The following is a 17,720-nucleotide window of genomic DNA, read 5'->3' as shown; positions in this document are numbered from 1 at the left end:
AGGCAACTGCCTCAAGCGGCAGGATCCACATGGGCAGCAGTTCTGGTCTCCAATGAACGAAGCACCCACTGCTGCTGCTACCACAGCGGCAGCAACAGCTGTGGTGCGTTCCTCGGAGGCCGGATCCGGACACCTCCTTGACAGCCCCCTGATGCTGCCTCTACATTCTCCCCTGTGTTTAGCTGGATTCTTCACTTGACTTCCAGCCATTTCACTAACCGCTTCATTGCTCCTAAGGGGATGAACAGTCTCTGCTCAGAGGGAGAGGACATTTAGAAGTGATTATGTCAGCTGCCTGAGTCATGCCTGCGTCCCACAGTGTGACTGGGGCTCTGTCAGAAATGCTCACCAAGCCAGCAGGAAGCTGTTTGAGAGCGCAGAAATCGCTCAGACCCCATCAGTCTCTGAGGTGGACCATTCAAATACATCCCCCATCCTGGAGGAGGGAAAGAGCCAATGCATTAAGTGGGGTTAATGTGACCCAAAATGCCCCTCCACTCCCATTTTGTACAATAAATTGAAACAAGATGGTGATCTGGGTGGTTTTTGGTGGTGGCGTGGCAATACAGTGGTGAAAAGGGGAACTTTTCAGTGTGGTTCTACCTGGGAATCAACATTATTCCCCCTCCCCACTTCAAAAAAAAAACAATGTTATTTTGAGGGGCATTCAAGTGGGGAGGGGAGGGGTGGGGTCAGCCAGCCACTGCCACAAAACAGGTGGTGGCACTAAAAATAAAAATTCAAAGAGTTTTGATCCCCAAAATATTGAACCAAAGTTTTCCTTGGAAAAACTTTTGGCTCAGAGCACATTCTTTCCATCAGCCCCTGCAGGCTATCTGCAGAGGAGAGGACTTCTTATAAGCAGGAGAGGACTTCTTACAAGGAGACCCTAAGTTGTTGTTGTTCAGTCGTTCAGTCGTGGCCGACTCTTCATGACCCCATGGACCAGAGCACGCCAGGCACGCCTATCCTTCACCGCCTCCCGCAGTTTGGCCAAACTCATGCCAGTCGCTTCGAGAACACTGTCCAACCATCTCATCCTCTGTCGTCCCCTTCTCCTTGTGCCCTCCATGTGGAGACCCTAAGTAGTGAGTGCCATTTCCAATTTTGCAAATTTCGGACTCCTCAGGCCAACACCCTTGTTTGACACATTACCCTGCTTTGCACCCAGGCAATCTCTTTCCGAAGGCATCCTGGCTGCAGGCTCTGCACCAGAATGCTATCGTTGCTTGAGATTCTCTCAATCTTAGAGAATTTAAGGTGAGAGATAACAACCCTTCTGGGGTTTGCGCCAGACCCCACCCCCACGTGCTTGCAAAACTAACAATGCCTTGCAGAGGCGAAACATCGTTGCTGCAGCTTGCTAAGGCCAAGGACGCCGGCTTGCGTGTAGCAACAGCGCCACCTGGTGATTCTGTTTGGATCACAATAACACCCGGAGCGAGCAATTTGGTGATCTCATGACATATTACGGCATGTATTTTTGTGTTCTTATAAGGGAAACCGCCCTGATGAAGGGCAGTATAGAAATTTAATAAATATATACATTTTTATTATCATTTATCCAAAGATTGTTCACAACATAAAAAACACAAAATGAGAACACAATGTGCATAATAGAACAAGAACAAACCAACAGCCCCCCTCCCACAAACACATTTAAAAGGCTGTATGTTCAATTGGCCAAAGGCTTGGTTGTAGAGAAACGTTTTTGCCTGGTATCTAAAGACATGGAATTAAGGCGCCAGATGAACCTCCCTGGGGAGAGCCTTCCACAGATAGGGAACCAGAGCATCAAAGATCCATTCTTGTTACAGGTGGGTAGCCGTGCTGGTCTGCCATAGTCGAAACAAAATAGAAAATTCTTTCCAGTAGCACCTTAGAGACCAGCTGAGTTCTTGTGTTAACATCCTCTGGACCTCTCATGAAGGAGGCACATGAAGAAGGCTTCAGATGATGAATGCAAGGTCTGGGTCAGTTCATATTCGGAGAGGCAGTCCTTGAGGTATTGCGGCCCTGAGTTCTTTAAGGCTTTATAGCTCAAAACCAGCACTCTGAATTGGGTCTGGGAGCTAACTGGCAGCCAGTGCAGTCCAGCCAGGATCAGTATATGTTCAAACTGTCTTGCCCCGGTGAGCAACCTGACCACCGAAATCTGCACCAGCTGAAGTTTCTGAGCCGTCTTTGAGGCAGCCCCACGTATAACATGTTGCAGTAATCTAACCTAGAGGACAGATTACAGAAGTGAGGTTATCTCTGTCCAGAGAGGGGCACAGCAGGGCCACCACAAGACTGTCACCAGCACCATGGCACCTCTGCTCAGGGCCTTAGTCCTTCTGACAGCCCCACACCCTAACTGCATTTCTGATAATTTTACATGGATGTCCAGTAGAGGTCTCACATTTAGCATGTCCAAGAAAGAACAGCTCATTTTTATTTTCAGAGCCTTATCTTCTCGACTGCTCTCCCTATCTATTGGCTATGTCACCATCTGCTATATTGACCAGGCATGAAAACCACCTGTTCCTTTGCTTTCCACATTCAGTCTCTGCAAAAAGAGTATGTTGTAACGTGGGGATAGTGATTCAGCAAGCGACTTCAGCTCTCTGACATAGCAGGCAGGAAACAGCTTCTTCATGTAACACTCTTTATTCAAGTAAACAAGACTGGGGAACTGAGGAGAGGGAAGCTGCATTTATAGGGTCAGTAGACTGGCTAGAAAGGACATATTTTGGAGAGAACAATCTCAAGCAATCACAAAGCTGCCTTTTTGTGGGAACCAATAAGACTGAGGATCCAAATGCAGCAACTTGAATGAACCAATAGTAGCTGTTCTGGAACAGGAAGGCAGTTACTTTCCCCTAATGTGGAAAGTACAGACAATAGTAATACAGATATGATAACCCTTGAATCAATACACAACAGAATATATGCCTATTTCTCTGCATCCACTTGGCTAAGACTCTGACTCATGCTCTGATCACCTCTTATCTCAGCTGCAGCACCCTTTCTCCCTTGGCCTTCCATTGTCATTCACACCCCACTCTCTTTTATTCACCACTTCCCTTGTTTGTACCTGGTGTGAGATCCTTCTTGGGCCTGGTGGGCCAGATCTCTATCTTCCCCACCTACTGTGGGCCAACTTGGGCAGGTGGGTGGGACTGGGTGATTGACACCTGTCAAAGTTCAAAAGAGATCACTAGAGCAGCTGCTTCAAAGACACATCAAAGAGGCTCCCTTTCACCAACTATCAGCTGATGGTCAGCTAGAGAGAGCCCCTTTGAAGTCTCTGGAGAGAGTAAAATGTTTGTGAAACTAGAAGTAAAAAAAGTCTGCATTCAAAGCACCTCCCCCCCCCGCACTTTGAATACAAATTGCTTCTTTTGGGAAGAAAAAGAAAATTCCTTTTAAGATCAGAGCATTTTTTTTCCACCAAAGGAATCTGCTAAGAAACCTTTGGAAGTGCCTGGTTCTTAGCATTGGGGAAGTTGATCAGCTGGTACTTAGGGGCTTGGGAAGTAGGTGCAAAGTCCCCTTCAGCCAAGCTCTGCCCTTACCTGCCCCACACCTGACATCTTATATGGTGGGCATAGCTGGATTAGAATGGCTCTTGTGAGACCAGGCTATCCTATTAATTGATTGCTTTAATCAATTTGCATAGTGCTTAATCATAGTCTTCTCTAAGCTGTGTACAAGAGATCCAGTGCAAGAAGACTATAAAAATGAGTTTAAACTATAAAATCAGAATTCAGTTGAAAAGCCTCCTTTCAATAAGAAAGTCTTCAGTAAGAGATGGAAGTTCAACAGGGAGGGGGGCTGGAAGGAGTTCCTCAAAATCGGGCCCACAATAGTGAACACACAGCGCTTTCTGGATACAAGCCATGGGGCGCCACCAACAGGCGCTCCCCCTGAAGATCTCAGTGACTGAGCATGGATACCGGACTCATGCACTGTAAACTCCCTGGCAGTATGACGGGGAGGGGCGTGCAACTCTCACATGGCACTTCTTTCAGGAGATGGCTTTTTTTTAACTACCCTGGCCTGGAAACATTTCTGGTAAATATATGGAACCTCTTCAACTAGAAAAGACCACACTTTCATTTGTGCCACTGCCACCTTGTGTTTGACTCTTTGAAGGTGAGGGAGGAGAGAATGAGGGTGAGGCCTCGCAGAAACTCACCAAAGAAAGAGAAGGACTTTCAAAGTTGCCTGATCTAAAAGATGCTGAAGCTGTTCAGAAGTTCTTCCTTGAAGAGATGCAGCTGGGCGAGGAACAAGGATAATATGAAAAGGGTGTTGATCACTTGACAAATGCCACAGCTGTATGTGGGAAACCACAACAGCCACTACAAGTTGTGCAGCAGACTCTTGCACCACCAGTGTTCCAGATGCTTCTCGCTAAACTCCCCACAATTAGCCAGAGAATTGTAAGTGCACGGGGCTTGGCTGAAGATGATGTGGAATGAGAAGTTTCTGCTGGAAAAACAAGTGTTTCGTTAGCCCAAAATAGGAGCATCACTGGGGGGAAGAGAATGAACCCATGAACTGTACACCACATTTGAACCTACTAAAGTTAATTTTAACTTTGATTAGGTTGGTTTGGCTTGACTTTATTATCTAGTGCAAAGTGTATTTTGAGAAATTCATTTTGTAAATACACCATGTTGAGTTACAAAAATATCATCAATGTCATTTATTACTGATACAGTTGCAACATTGCACATATAAAAGATGTATTACTACAAAATAAAAACCTTGTGCTCGATATTGAAAAACCCAAAACTAAGGGTTTAAAAGACTTATCTGCCCCCCCAAAAAACCTAGAAAAGACCACCTTCACACCTAGCCATTTATCCCCAATCAATCAATCAATATGTTTCATTTATACCCCACGCTTCCTCCAAGGAGCTCCAGGCTGCACACATACTTCTCTCCCCCTCCCCCCCATATTTTATCTTCACCACAACCCTGTGATGCAGGTTAATTAAGAAAGGCAGTGACTGGGCCAAGGTGAGCTCTGTGGCGGAGTGGGGATTTGAACCCTGGTCTCCCGGGTCCATTGTACCACACTGGCTCTCCTACAGCACACTGGCTCCAATTTGCCAGCTTCCTTACCCCAAAGATAGTATGTGTACACACACACACACACACACACAGGGGCGTAGCAAGGGGTGGGGGGCGTGCCGGCCCGTGTTCCATAATGGAGGGGGTGACAAATTATCAAGGAACAATTTTTTGGGGGGGGGGGGCGAGAAATGGAATTTTTTTTGAAACTTTTTTAAAATATATTTTTTTGAAAATGCCTGCTCCGAAGGTCTTATCTTACTATACTAGGGATTATATAGCTATATATGAAATTTCATGCATATCGGTTAATATCTTGACCCTCCTCCACCAAAATAGCTGTTCACTTGGCTGTTTTCCTATGTCATGAAGGCTAAAATTTCAGTTCAGTGGAGCACTTACTGTTCCCAACCCTAACCCTGTGGAAAGCCATCTAATTAGACTTTAATTTGATTTTGAGATGTTTTTAGGAGGTAATTTAATTATTGATTTTATACCAAGGTTATGTATCTGATGTTAGCCACCCTGAGCCCAACTTTGGCCGGGGAGGGCAGGATATAAATAAAAGTTTATTATTATTATTATTACTTGTTATTATTCCTTTGTAAGAAAATATGAAATAACGTAAAACCATTTTTGTGGGGGGGGGATCAATGGGAGGGTTGACAAGAAATTTTCCGCACTGGGTACCACCTGACCTTCCCATGCCTGGGGGGGGGGTGGATTGTGGCGGAATAATGCCTGCTGATGATTCAGGTTCATCATGGGTTAACCTATCACTCCCATGTTAGGTAGGTGTTCCCTGGGAGGCGGAGCTAGTTGGCATTCTAAAAGGAGGGGAAACAACCTGGAAAGGCAGTTGGGGGTTTGGCAGTTGGGGGTGGAGGATTAGAGAGAGAAAAGGAGAGATTAGGCTTTGGGGAATGGGAGGAAAGGTCATTACCATTGCTAAAGGGATGCAGGAAATATTATAACAAAGCTGAATTACATGAGAAGAAGATTTGTACCAATAATAACCCAAGACATCCATGTTTTCAAGTTGCCTAATAAAGTTAAATGTGCTTAAACGTTCGCTGACTGTGGCAGTGTATCAGTACCTTAAGAGTTACAGGTGGGTAGCCGTGTTGGTCTGCCATAGTCGAAACAAAATAGGAAACAAAATAGGAAATTCTTTCCAGTAGCACCTTAGAGACCAACTGAGTTTGTTCTTGGTATGAGCTTTCGTGTGCATGCACAATTCTTCAGATACCTTCAGTACCTTAAGAGGTGTGACTAAGAGGAGAGAGCAAAGCTTTCCTGAGGAAGAGGAAACTGTTTGCTTATTCTCCTGTCATACAGAGGGCTGGACAGTGAAGCCAAGTGTGCCACGTATTTGCCTAAAGGGGAGGCAAACTGCAGTAGTTGGGAACCCTGGTAGGGAGATCCCATAGGTGGCAAGAGGTTTTCAACCGTAGAGCCCTGAGGTACCCCAGAGACAGCTCCCATATGAACACTGAAGGATTCATCCTAGTTGTCAGTGAAACTTAGGGAGAGTCACTGTTGGTGGGAAGTATTGAAGGGGAGGGAATAGGATCTCTCACAGGGATGACAATTTTTTTTTTGCCCCCGGGTACCAATTTACCTTGCTACGCCCCTACACACACACACACACACACACACACACACACACACACACTCTGCTGTGTTTGCCAGCTCAGCCACCAAGCCCGCCCCATGTCTCCCTCTCGCCGCACACACACATGCTCCTGAATGTCAGCACAAATGCTGCACAGTAGAGCTGCTTGATTGCACTCGGCTGAACTCCCCGTCCTGGAGGGCGAGCTGAGCTATTCTTAGCCATGGCTTTACAAGACCCTGTTAATGCAACTGCAGAGGTGAGGCTTGGCAGCAGGCAGCTCCAACCGTCAAGGCTCACTAGGGTCAAATCCTGCTGTGTGCTCTTCTGCAGAGGAAGGGAGTTGTCAGTCCTGCCCACAGGGACGCTGCAGCTGTCCACACCGATCAATAATCAAGAGAAGCAAGAACATCCTCAGCCAGATCTTCTTTTTTTTTTTTTTTTTACAAAAATGGGGATCTTCACAGGCGGACCAGCAACTTTTCTGTGATGTCTGCACATTGCTGTCTGCCTGGCATGAAAGACAAATGTACCTGAAAGCAACAAATGAAGACTTAACATGAAGAAACTTTTCTAGACAAGCACTTTTGTGCAATGTGTGCACTTCTTTCACACCTGTTACCAAGGATCCAAATACATTTCCTGACGGTTACATAAGAGCCAGTGTGGTATAGTGGTTAAGAGCGGTAGACTCGTAATCTGGTGAACCGGGCTCGCGTCTCCGCTCCTCCACATGCAGCTGCTGGGTGACCTTGGGCTAGTCACACTTCTCTCAAGTCTCTCAGCCCCACTCACCTCACAGAGTGTTTGTTGTGGGGGAGGAAGGGAAAGGAGAATGTGAGCCGCTTTGAGACTCCTGAAGGAGAGTGATAAAGCGGGATATCAAATCCAAACTCTTCTTCTTCTACTTCTTCTTCTTCTTGTATTAAGGGGGTGTTGTGTTGTCTTAATACTAACAGAACAGTTCACCGCTGCTGTGATAATGAGAGTTCTCCCTCTAGATCAGTGGTTCCCAATAACAATTAGGGGTCAGGGCCCTGATCAGTGAGAGGGCTAAAACCTCCCATTATCCCTGACCCTCAGCCATGCGGGATGGGGCTGAAGAGAACTGGAGTCCAGCAACACCTGGAGAAACACTATGATTCAGATTTTGCTTGTGTTTGTGTAACTGATTACTCGATATGGTGAGCCGGCTCAAATATATTTAATCAGTTAACACATGCAGACAATAAAGTAAAGTACAATTGGATAATTTATTAGAGCACCAGATTCCATGTACTTTGTCTTATATCAAAGCAGTCCCAGGCTTGTCTGCTTCTCAGCACCCAAAATCTACGAAAGTCCAAGAGTATCCAAGAGCAAAGAGTTCCCCGCTGGCTCCAGAACACAAAGCAACATCTTGGCTCTAAGGATGGCATGTTCAGGGCCTCCTCTGACATCAGCAGCCCAGGGGCAAGTCCAGAGTCCAGCCAAGACTGTTGGGAAGCTTCCTGTTGCAACCATCTATCAAGCCACAGGAGGCCCAAACAGGTCCATAGTTTCCACCACCAAGGAGAGATGCTCCAGGAAGGAGCTGATGGACACATGCAGAATCCAGGCTTCATCTGCTCTCCATCAACTGCAAAAAAATAATATATATGTATATATTTTGTGTAGACTGAAACATAAAACATCAACACTTGCACTACACATAAGAGTCCTATGAACATGCCACTCCTTCTGCCAATATCCTCATTCTATTCCAGTCCTTGAGCTTCCCTTTGACTCTTGCCAGACACAGGGCACCTGGTCCAATACATTTTGATGACAGAAAATATACTGTTTCCCTTAATTAATTTATTCTTATCATAGCACCAACTGAATGTAAAGGACTCAACAGAGAAGATGGGAGGAATTATTTTTATCCTCCTCCTCCTCCTCCTCCTCTATATAGGATCAGCAGCATGTATACCACTTTACAGAAAATACGAGGGGATCCACATCCCACCAACTTTCATTCACTAGCAGTGGGCACAACCCCCCCCCCTTGGGGAAGGGCCCCAGCTCAGTGGGAGAGCAGCCACTTTGCATGCAGATGGTCAGTCCCTGGTAGGTCTGGGAACTATGCCTGTCTGTCCCCCTGAAAAACTGCAGATGGTCCTGTGCTAAATGGATGATAGGCAGATTCCTACGTCCCCAGGAAGTTGTCCTATATGAGCCTCACAGGAGGTTTGCAGAAACACACTGATCCAAATGCAGGTCTTGCTCAGCACACCACTTTATTTTACTTGCACCCCACTTTTCCTCCAAGTTATGCTCAAAACAACCCTGCAGGGTAGGTCAGGCCAAGAAGCAGACTCATTCCAAAGGGTTCAGCTCCAAGGGCCTTCTGGTCGTCCCTTCCTGTGAGAAATGAGGTTACAGAGAACCAGGCGGAGAGCCTCCTCGGTGGTGGCACCCGCCCTGTGGAACGTCCTCCCATCAGATGTCAAGTAGATAAATAACTATACAACTTTTAGAAGACACCTAAAAGCAGCCCTGTATAGGGAAGTTTTAAATGTTTTATATTTTTATACCTATTGGAAGCTGCCCAGAGTGGCTGAGGCAACCTGGTCCGATGGGCGGGGAACAAATAATAAAATTGTTGTTGTTGTTTAAACCCTGGTTCAAGTCCAACATGCCATCCATTACGGTGCCACCTTGTCCCTTGTGCAGGAGACCTTCCAGCAGGCTGCACCCAGGACTCAGAGCCCACCATCTGCCCCGACTGCCACCACACCTTGCCTCTTGTAGAAGGGGGTGCCAGGACAATACTCACACATGCAAGATGTCCTCCGTCACGCCCAGTTCCTTGCTGACCCCTTCTTTGCGGGGCTCAGGGTCAGGGGCCAGGGAGCCCAGCACAATCTGGGCCAATGATGTTGATGGGAAAGGGATCCTCAGCTCACAGATGTTGGGGTAGCGATAAGGAGCATAAAATGTACAAAAATGTTTGTATATTTAGGTTACTGCCTAAACAAACAATGCAAAATTAAGAGGCAGTCCTATATATATAAAAGAAGTAAGTTTTTTGTTCCCTGTGGCAAGGAGTGCTAGGATGGAAAGCATCCATGTAACCCACCTTGTCTTAGACACACACCAGTGACCTTGCTTCATTTAGCTCTTAAGGGGGAGAGAGACAGACAGAAAGAGAGAGAGAGAGAGAGAGAGAGAGAGAGAGAGAGAGAGAGAGAGAGAGAGAGAGAGAGAGAGAGAGAGAGAGAGAGGTTGCGTTGGAAGTAAGCAGGGACACCGCAGGGGCTTGAACCCCGTCCTGGAAACCAGGAGCGCCGACCACCAGCGTCTTTTGCTTTTTTTTGGCTAATGCAACAAGGTGAAAAGCAAAACCTGAGAGAACACTCTGAATACAGAATGTTCTCTCAGGAAAAAAGAAAACCCTTAAGAGTTATGAAGTTGCAGACAGAACACAATCAAGGTTTTATTCACCTAGATGTGTTTAAGTCACCGAGTGCCATGTTGACTGCCATTAATTTGCAGGGCACAACAGAGAGACTGCTCCCACTCTTCAAACTCTGCCTTTATGCTCACCTTTTTGTTTGTCCCTCTCAAGTGTGAATCCATGGGGCTGGAAGTTCCTTCTGCTGGTCTGTGAAAAGCAATCTGGACTCATTAGTTTCTCCCCAGCCCTTTCCCGCCAATTCCAGAGAAATGTTTTTTGAACACAGCTGTTCTTACTGACCTGACTTCTGCAGGAAAAGGTGGCTTCACCTGAGGGTGGTGGGCTCTTGGACAGAACTGTGAAGAGATCAAGCGGGGGGAAATGGAGAGGCCAGCACAAAAGGATTGTACTGAAAAAGATCACTGCAATTGGAGTGTGAAGTTCACTTGCCATTAAGTTTCCTGAAGGCTTGCAAAATTCTATTTCTCGTGTCCCTGAGATGCACCTGGAAGAGACTAGGGTCTTCAGCAGCCCTCCCCTCCAGACACAGGAGCAAAAACAGCCGGTTACCTAAAGCAGTGCAGTCAAGACGCAGGTGTCTCTCAATCCTACACTGCAGATGTTCACTTGATGTATCAAGAGCTCTGACACTGCCTCTCACTTGGCAATGGAGCAGATCTGCTACCGGCGCAGGTAGCTCTGTGAGGTCTGTAAAAAAAAGAGCTGCAACAAAACAAGGATGGCTGTCCCACCAAAAGATGTACCTTATTGTGTGGTGGCGGCGGCACAGGATAGGGCCTCCCCTGCAGTGGTGTCCCGACAAGAGAAGTCCCTCCAGGTAGAAGCACGGAGAGCGACTGCATTAGGCTTTTGAGTTCGCAGCTCTTCTGAAAAAGTGATTGAAGAACCAACATGGCTCAATACAAGCTCTTTGGAATATTTAGTTTGCATATTTGATGTATTATTCCATTTAGAGCCTACCTTTTCTCCAACAGGCTCCGGGTGCTTGAATGGTCCCCCTCACTGCGACCTGAAAGAATCTTTGTACAAAGAGTTGCAGGCAGAACACAACAGAGATTTTCTCCTCAGCCCAGCAAAAGATACTCACCTAGTGGACCTTCAGCCAGAAGACACACAACTGTATTGCTGCTATAATTACGATAGAGCATGTAGAGATTACTTGTTAGTTATTAGTGCCTATCGCCACCTCTGATAATTCAAAAGTTTTTTTTAATAAAAGCTAAGGATTGCAGTTGAAGGTAACCCAATGAGAGGAAACAGTTTGCTACACCAGGTTTTTAAATATATTGCCTTAGGAACAGAAGTACTGATGAGGATCCAAATTTTAGTATTTGTTGGAAACCCAGCAACTCTCAACCCTATCATGAAAGTTTTCACCAAAAAGCCAATTTGGGTCAAATGAAATTTCTAATAAAGTCTCAGCATTTATGGACCATGTTCCCTGCATTAAACAGACATACCTGTCTGTACCCCAGGCAAAGAAAATTGGGAGCTACATCCCTCCTTTATCTACAGGATTTAAGGGTACAGACCTGTTCCAAAATGTTTCACAAATGTGGCTTATTATGATTTTGTGTGGCCCCGCTCTGGTCATTAGTGGAACAATCAGCCACCCCCTTATGTATGAGTCAAAATGGCCAGAGAGTCAGGATTCATAAGATTTCAAATATTTTGTCCGTCATTTCAGCCTTACCATTAGCAGACAAAATTTTCTGCCCTTTATGTACAGGAAAAAATGGTCAAGGCTCATCCTTCCTAATTCTGAATATGTTTGTGCTTAAACGTTTGCTGGACTTTTTTTCCTTAAAAATGGCCGGCAAAATGGTGAAAACCTCTACTGACTCCAAGGCCTCTACCAGGCCGCCTCTAACCATTGCCATCAGTAGACTCACCCTCCAAATGCCTTATTTGCTTTTTCACACTGAACAAAAACTCAACAATATTTTGGTGACCCTCTTCTAGTGAAGGAACTTATCTCTAGTCCCCAAGAAGCTATCACAAAATGGCTGCAAAGCATTTTTGTCAACAAGGCAACCTGAGCTAACATGGAATTAAATGGAACTATGTTGTCTTCTGCCCCTCTGCTTTGTTCTTTGTCACATACACAGCTTTCTTTCCCCCCGGATCCCCCTACCCTTCTCACTTCTAAGTCTTACCTGTGTTAAAATCTTACCAGTCTTGGTTTTTCCAACTTCTGGAGCGAGGTTCTGGAGCGAGTGGTCGCAGACCAGATCCAGGTGCTCTTTTCTGGATCCATTTCAATCAGGGTTTAGGCCTGCTTTTGGCACAGAGACTGCCTTGGTCGCCCTGTACGGTGACCTCTGTCGAGAGACAAGGGAAGCCGCTCAGCGACCCAGAGTGCCTTCCATCAGCTTCGGCTGGTGCCCCTGTCTGGATACGCCCCTCTCTGGACAGGGATAGCCTGACTACTGTTGTCTATGCTCTGGTGACCCGTTATTGGGTTGTTCTTTTTGCTTTTATTTTGTGTATTTGATATTTTATGTGAACCGCCCTTAGACCTTCGGGTATAAGGCGCCATAGAAATTAAATAAATAATAACAGTAATAATGATAATAATGACTTTAGCAACAGAAACGGCAGCCTTCTTTTTATGAAATGGCTTCTCTAGTTACCTTTTAAAAGAAAAGCCTTCTATTTTCTGCAATTATTCTTCACTCTGCTTGAAGCAGACTTCATATCCACCTACCTTTTCCTCTGCTCCTTCGTACATCCAAAAACTTGTTGGTCGAAAGGTAAATAAACTTGATTTCGCCCCTCACGTTCTTTCATGTGTCTTAGTTTTCCCTTGGCTTTTCTAGTCATCAGGTGTATCTGCTTTTCTTGATTCTCTTTAAAATCTTCATCTTGGTATTTTTATGAGTTTTCAGTTTAAATTTGGCTAAGCTTTCTTTTGGGGGCTTTCTCAAAGTCCATCATATGTCCACAGTCTACAGTCCCTGTTTTATTATGATTAATTCTTTGTTGGACTTCTAATTTCTTTCGTTTCCATTTAATTTAAAATGTATTGCCTCTACTAACACTTTTTAGGGAGTTATTGAATTAAGCTACCTACCTACCTACCTACCTACCTACCTACAATCAACATTTACAATTGCCAACTGTGGAGATCACAAGTGAAATTTTGTTGTATCTCTTTTTAAAGTTCAGCTCTGACCAGTGAGAGGACTAAAACCAGTATTACAGCCAGGGACAGTCTCACTCACTAGACTCTGGCTCGCTCCTTCCACCACCTGTTGTCATAATGACACATAAAAAGTCCCTCGGCGCATTGATACAGTGGATACAAATGTGTTTGTTTTCAACATAGGATCATTGCGCATGGGTGAGAAATTAGTACCGGCACCACTCCCTAATAACAGGGTTGCTGCGGTGCCAACTTGAATAAAATATGGGGGCGGGGGGCAGTAAGCCCTGCCCTACATAGTCACATGACACAGCACACACCATTAAATGGCAATGCCCATCAACGTTGGGGGGCGAGTTTCCCGGCCCCCTCAAATATTTTTATTTTTGGTGGGGGGCGGGGCTTAAGAGGAGTTCGGTCCTAAGCTGGGGTGTGTGTCATTCCTGGATCCATGTCTTTGTTTGCTTGGCTAGGTGTAGCACCTGCTGTGCCTTTTAATGGCATTTTGCCCATGTATCACGCTGATCGGAGCATTAAAGATTTTGGTAGACACTGCAGCCTGAGTTTGAATTCTTCTTTGAGAGGGAGCCAGGAAACTCTCCTCCTGCACAGTGTGCTTTTTTGGAGGTATTCCTTGTGGGAGGGGCCCCAGGGCCCCAAAATGGATAGCCTATTGCTTTAAGAAAATGCTAAGAAACTGTTAAAGTTATCTATCTATCTATCTATCTATCTATCTATCTATCTATCTATCTAATCTATTTATGTATCTATCTATGTCTACTATGGATCCAGTCCTTGCAGAGCCCCCCCCCTTTTTTACCCTGGGGATCTCTGACGTCTTATAAATAAGTAAGTATATAAATAATAGTGCTTTTTAAAAATACATAGGGAAAAGGAGAGGGCCTTGATGTCTCAACCTCTTCCTCTGATGCAGCCATGTTGCAGATGGGGGCAGCCCTGGAAGCAGACAGTCCTTCAATTGATATTAGTTCATCATGATCAGACGGAAGGCAACTTGTACACAAAGTTCTGTTTTTTTTTCATGAAAGATGCCACACTTTTGTTTGTTTGGCAATGTGCCCTTTGACTTCAAACCCAAAACTCATTCACAACCAAAACTCATTCCATCTAGGAGGGTCCACCAACCCTCAGGAGAAGTTGGGGGGCTGCTGGGCAGGAAAGTCACTTGTGACCAACCCCTTTCTGCTGGTACTCAGGATCTAAACCATGTTCTTCTCAATTAAGGTTTCAACATGGATGTTTTCATTTGTCAATTTCTAGACTAAAGTTCCTGCTTCTTCTATTACATTTTCAATTGATATATTTCCAATTGATCCAAGTGTAACGTCTATGGCTGGACGAAGATTGACTATTTTAACAGATGGTTGAATGGAATTTTATTACTCAAGTGGTTTCCATAGGCTTACAAGAGAAAAAAGACAATTATTCTCTGAATATCGTAACAGAAGTGATACACCAGCCTGATTACATTGACCCTTATGATCTGGGTAGCTACTTTTCCAAGCCAGTAAAAACAACTATGCACTGCTTATGAGAAAGCTAGGTTTCAGATAATTTAAACTTCAGGGCACTCAGTTGTTTTTTGGGAAAAAAGACATTAATTTTAAAATGTATTTTGACAATGGGTGTGTGGGGGGGAATCCATTGTGAATACTCCCCTTTCAATGAGCAAGTAGTTCACAAAGCTTGGTGATTTGTTTCTTGGGGAAGGCACTTCAATAAAACTGTGGCTCTTCAAATGCTCAGGAATATAAAAGGAAATAAAGGAATTTAGCCTGGCTGCCCCAAGTGATGGGCTAGGGTTGAAAGGTATGACTCCAGGCCCCTAACAGCATGATCCAACAGGCAACCACCCCCCTTCTTTTGATATGTACAAAAGGACAGTGCAGCATAGCAAAGACACATTGGATGGGGACTGTGTAGTTTTATGGATATCTTGAATCAAAGCCAATGCAAGTTTTTTCTTGAGGCAGTCTGAATTATGATGCTTCTCCTTCCTGAAAGCAGAAATGGCTGTTACGCTGGACCTATGTCACAATTAAAACACATATTGTATCCTCTTAATTAAGAGTTGGGACCAGGGCCAGCCCAAGACATTTTGGCACTGGAACTGAACCACAAAATGGTGCCCACCCTCCATGCCAGGGAAGGCGGCCTGAGGCAATCGCCTCACCTTGCCACATGGGTGGGCTGGCCCCGATTCCAAAACTAGGCTGTCCTGTAGCTGCATTTCAGGACTAGTAAAGACAGACCAGAGAACAGTATCTGCCTAAATTTGTCTGCATCCTTATCAGATTAGCATCAGAGAAGGGAGAGGGGGAGATAAAAGGTGGGGAAGATGATACACAGCCAGGTGGCCAAGCTCATTGTACCAAAGATCTTGAGAAAGGAGCTGCACATCCTGCAGCAGTCTGGTGAAAAGGCTTCAGAACTTTTCAGAGTATTCCTTTTTTTGCCAGGAGTGTTTTATGAGGTTAGCTGCTTAACTGTTTGTGAAATGGAGCAGAAAAAATACATGGGAGTTGAAATAATTTATTCCTTTAATAACATTTAGGAGTGTGAAATAGTCGACTAAGGCACAACTATCAAATACCTGGTGGTTTTAAAGTATATAAACATGTTCTGCTTCCTGGAAGAGCTGAACTTTAGTTTACCTTAGTTTTTAAATACTTTACTACACAAACCTACCGGTAATCAGGAGGTTGTATTTGTGTCAAATTCTGGAACACAGAAAATGTGCAGTTTGGTTTCTTTAGCATGTGGCGTTTGGTTGTCTTTTACACAACTCTAAACCGTTTGTGGCCGCAAAAACATGCTTGAAAATGTGTGTGCAAGAATCTCAGAAACCAGAGTGTTCATAGAAAAATTCAAAAGAAGGTTTAGTGTATGTTTACCATCTGGGAAATAAGTAAGATGAAGAGATTCAAAAGGTTCACACGTAAGGCAGTGTTTCTCCCCCACTTCATATGCCTATTTTTCCACATAACTAAATGCTAGATCTGGAAGCCTGAGCCAACAACCTAGTTCATATTTGCTCTTCTTCCACCCTTTCCATATCCAAGTTTACTTGCATAAAGTGCCACTAATAACAAAGTACATTGTTAGTGGCACTTTACGGCCAAGAATGGCATACCGATGCGAAATCAAGCATGCTCTTCAATTCACAGGGCCACTTACCAGCGTTCTACGATTTACAGCCCCTACTCACCACTGTTGGCTGGCACAGGTGGGAAACCTGGCAACAGGAAAATATTAGCATTGCTAATTAGCACTGTCCCTATACCCTATGTAGCTATACCTAAGTGAGCAACTCAAATACAGTCATACCTTGGAAGTCGAACGGAATCCATTCCGGAAGTCTGTTCGACTTCCAAAACGTTCGGAAACCAAAGCATGGCTTCTGATTGGCTGCAGGAAGCTCCTGCAGCTAATCAGAAGCTGCAGAAGCCCTGCCGGATGTTTGGCTTCCAAAAATAGTTTGCAAACCAGAACAGTCATTTCCGGGCTTGAGGCATTCGGGAGCCAAAATGTACGAGTCCCAGGGCGTTCGACAACCAAGGTACGACTTTAATTGTTACCCCACCATTTAAATCTCTCTTCTGCAGTTAGGTCCCTCTGGTCTGTTTTAGATTGTAAGGGACACAGATACTCCTTGTTTCAAAAGTGCCATGTACATAGATTGGTTGTTTCTATGTAAAATATTTAATCCTGTTTAGACCAATTCTCCAGAGAAGCCAAGCCTTCCACCGTCCCTCCCTTTCCTTCCCCTTGTTCCCCCGTCACTCTGAACTGCGGTCTGACTGAAGGGCTTTGTCCTTGCATTCTCTTTGCCTCTCAACCATAGCACTTTTTCTTTTTACCACATTCAGCCTTCCATTCATTCTGCTTTTCAAGCTAAGTATTTGTAGGTTGTTTCCTGTTCTCACTGAAGCTGAAGAGCTGAAGAGTGGCTTGGATGAAAATTCAACCAGAATAATGTAGGCTGAATAAACACACAACCTAATCTCCAACAGGCCAGAAAAACAAAAACAAATTAGTTCTGCCCATATAGCACATGTGGAGAAATGTTTAGGCACTATTCTGTCTTATTCATAGACGAGGTTATACTACTATCCAAATCTACAGCTACTCTTTATGACCACAAACCTGTACATACAACAGTACACAGAAGGATTCAGTAGGCCATTGGTTGTATTGTGACTAAAGAAAATGAGTTGCAAGTCCAGAACTCTTATTTGAGTCTCAGTCCAACCATCAGCTCATTGGGTGTCCCTCATCAAGCATCTTTCTTCAACAGCAATTTGATATAATGCTGGATTCTCTAGCTGGGCTGCTGAGAGGATTGAGGTAATTTTATGAAACTCCAAGCGTTTTAAATGTAAACTTTAAATATTTGCTATACAAGTATAAAGAATGCCTGGTGGGTTTGAAAGGCA

This window comes from Lacerta agilis, chromosome 7 (assembly GCF_009819535.1).
Source record: "Lacerta agilis isolate rLacAgi1 chromosome 7, rLacAgi1.pri, whole genome shotgun sequence".
Lineage (NCBI taxonomy): Eukaryota > Metazoa > Chordata > Lepidosauria > Squamata > Lacertidae > Lacerta > Lacerta agilis.
This window is presented reverse-complemented; position numbering follows the sequence as displayed.